The following is a 3,444-nucleotide window of genomic DNA, read 5'->3' on the forward strand; positions in this document are numbered from 1 at the left end:
GAGAGAGAGAGAGAGAGAGAGAGAGAGAGAGAGAGAGAGAGAGAGAGAGAGAGAGAGACAGAGAGAGAGAGAGAGAGAGAGAGAGAGAGAGAGAGAGAGAGAGAGAGAGAGAGAGAGAGAGAGAGAGAGAGAGACAGAGAGAGAGAGAGAGAGAGAGAGACAGAGAGAGAGAGAGAGAGAGAGAGAGAGAGACAGAGACAGAGAGAGAGACAGAGAGAGAGAGAGAGAGAGAGAGAGAGAGAGAGACAGAGAGAGAGAGAGAGAGAGAGAGAGAGAGAGAGAGAGAGAGACAGAGAGAGACAGAGAGAGAGAGACAGATAGATAGATAGATAGATAGATAGATAGATAGATAGATAGATAAAACAGATACGAAATAACAAACGATAGATATGATGGCTATGTCAGATAGATATGATAGATAAAAACTGATAGAGATAGATACATAAAAATGATATAGATATGATATATAAAAACAAATAGAAATAGATAGATAAATGATATAGATATGACATATAAAAACTGACAAGATATATAGATAGATAAAAAAGATATAGATATGATATATAGAAAAATATATCTAGATAGATCAAAATTGATAGTGATAGATATGATATATAAAAACTTATATAGACAAAAAATGATAGATATATAGATAAAAACTGATAGAGATAGATATGACAGGTATATAACAGATAGACAAAACATACAATATATAACAATGTATATGACAGCTATATAACAGATGGATAGACACAGACACAATATATAACAAACCATATATATGATAGTTATATAACAGCTAGAGATAGATGACAAATGATAGATATGACAGCTACAGAAAGAAAAGACAGGTGAGACGGGTATGATATATAACAAACCATACATAGATAGACAAATGATAGTATATAACCATATATAGACAAACAGGTGATATATAACACCAGACAGATGTCTATGATGTATATAATCTTATAATAAAGTGTGTGTTTCCTCACTGTCCTCCACAGACCCATAGAATAAACTCTGCTATGAAATATTAGATTACCTTTTACTGTTATTATATATATATATCTCAAGTTTTGGCGTTACTGTATTTGTACAGTCGTGCCAATGAAGATATATAGATGTGATAGCATTGCAGATCTTACAACTTCAGACGAAAGAATGAAATAAAGGAGTCACAATAAAGATCAAAAGTGAAACGAGAAGAATGAAACGAGTGTTATGAATTATAACGTGCATTAAAGAAAACAAATGCGCTGAATTCTGACATTTCTGAAAGCCGACTCGTTGTGTTTACCTGCTGCTGCAGACGAGCCTCGGATCACATCAGCCGAGGTCCAGCACATCCGCGCGGAAGATGATGAAGATGATGAAGATGGTGGCGGCTCGCGCTGGTCTGAGGTGGTTCCGCCGCGTTCTGGTCTCGTTCTGGTCTCGGTCTGGTCTCGTTCGGTCCGGCGGCGGACGGCTCTCCGCGGGAAACCAAGGCTCGTCGCTTTACTCGCGTTCAACGACGGGAATAAAGCCTGGGGATGAAGGCCATGGACGGAAGCAGATCCCCGGCTCCGAGACGCGGACAGGGCGGAAAAACTGGCACGACTGGCGGCGAGCTTCGGAAGGAGTCGGGAACCTTCGGGCGGCGTCGGAAACGAAGGAAGACGCAGCTGCAGTACAGCCGAGCGACCGCAAGGGGGAGACAACTTCACCTGAACTGAACTAGTATTAGTGCATCGGTACAGACTATGCAACATGCTTAATAATAAAAATATTACATTAGTAGAGTGGAAACATCGGCATGTGAAGTAAATGTTCTGCATGCATGCACGGACTGCAACGTTTTATCAAAAGCATGCAACGAGGTGCACAAATTCTGTAAAAGGTGTTAAACTCGGTGCGAAGTCAGTCAAGTCAAGGGCATTGCATTGTGGGACACAGTATGTCACAGCAGCATGCTGAATCATAATCTGGGTGTTCTGTCAATATATACTGTACACACAGGAACGCATTGCTTTATGAAGCACAAATATTAGGTGACTCTCAATTAGTAGAAGCTTGGAAAACGGCATGTACATGAATTATTATTATTGAAGCATAGCTTCACCACTGTTTTGTGTCATAATATCATGCTATTCTGGAACCATCTGACGCCATTATATTTTGCAAGTGTGACCTTTTCAAGCATATGTCTCGTCTTGAATGTCCTATATATATATATATATATATATATATATATATATAAATAGTTGTATATCATTGTAATACATTATGTGTTTAAAAATAAATAAAATCAGCCTATGATTTATTTACTTGCATCATGTATATATTTAATAAAATATTATGTTTACATATAATAAACATAAATGCATTTACATATAAATACGTAAAAAAAAAAAAAAAAAAAAAATATATATATATATATATATATATATATATATATATATATATATATATATATATATATATATATATATATATATAAGTGTATTAGATACAGATTTTTATCTGGCCCCATATATTTAGTTAGTTAAATATTATAGGTTATGCAGTCATTTTTAAAGAACGCACACCTAAGTGTATTCTCTTTTTCATGCGTGTACACAATTTGATTAAAAGCTACCCAATAACTCCGAGAGCCTACAGTTCAAGGGTCTTTACTGAGCTGCGTCCGAGGATCAGGTGTAGTGAGTCTGGATCTCCGCCTGTTCTCTCGCTCGGTGTTGAGAAACACAGGCTCGGTTGAAACACACTCTTTCCTAACCCTGTGGCCAGATTTCAGGCCTGGGACCGCAGATTGCCCCACCGCCACACGGATCCAGTTACAACACACAAACATCAACAGTTGTGTGCGCCGCTGGATGCCAGGGCCTGCTCCAGGTTATCAGCCGCAGGCATCTGCAGGCCTGACTAGATAAGCCCGCGCCGAGCCAGCAGAGGAACCACAGGAAGACCGAGCGGCCCTGTGCGTGATGCTATCACCAGCACTGTCCCACAACGGTGTCGAAATCTCACCCGTCCCACTGCCGCTCGGCCTGAGCTCCTCCACGCAAACAGCCCGAGTCATCGCGTCCGTTTCAAGAGAGGAAAGATGACTTGTGCAACTCGCAATCAAAGCAGATCGGCCGAATCGACCAAAATCATCACGCTAACCGTTGAGCGCCAGCGCCGCTCGGGTCCATTTCCTAATAAACCGCTTTGAAATCGTGAGCTGTCGCTCGGGGCTAGTTGTCACGGGGTCTGTATTTCAGCGGCTAAGCAGTGGTTTAAAAAGAGCATTATTTCTGAAGGATGTGCTTGAGAGCAGAATTAAGCTACAATACATTTGTGAACCAAAAACACAGCACTGGGAGACTTTAAGTGCACTTAAGTGCTCGGCTGTGATGTCTAGACCAGATTGATTCATTTTATTTTTTACATAAATGCAAGAAAAAAAAATAAATTAAA

At 39.8% G+C, this 3,444-nt stretch overlaps 1 protein-coding gene across 1 annotated transcript in view; it reads right to left on the reverse strand.

Moving 5' to 3' along the window:
- The window catches only part of slc22a17 (solute carrier family 22 member 17), a 13,906-nt gene extending 12,311 nt beyond the window's left edge, over positions 1-1,595 (reverse strand). The window contains exon 1 of the mRNA XM_043226710.1: positions 1,301-1,595. The gene's annotated coding sequence lies outside the window, so the exon portion shown is untranslated. The remainder of the gene's footprint in view (positions 1-1,300) is intronic.
- Positions 1,596-3,444: the final 1,849 nt, after the last annotated feature.

This window comes from Puntigrus tetrazona, chromosome 24 (assembly GCF_018831695.1).
Source record: "Puntigrus tetrazona isolate hp1 chromosome 24, ASM1883169v1, whole genome shotgun sequence".
In the NCBI taxonomy this organism is placed as follows: Eukaryota; Metazoa; Chordata; class Actinopteri; order Cypriniformes; family Cyprinidae; genus Puntigrus; species Puntigrus tetrazona.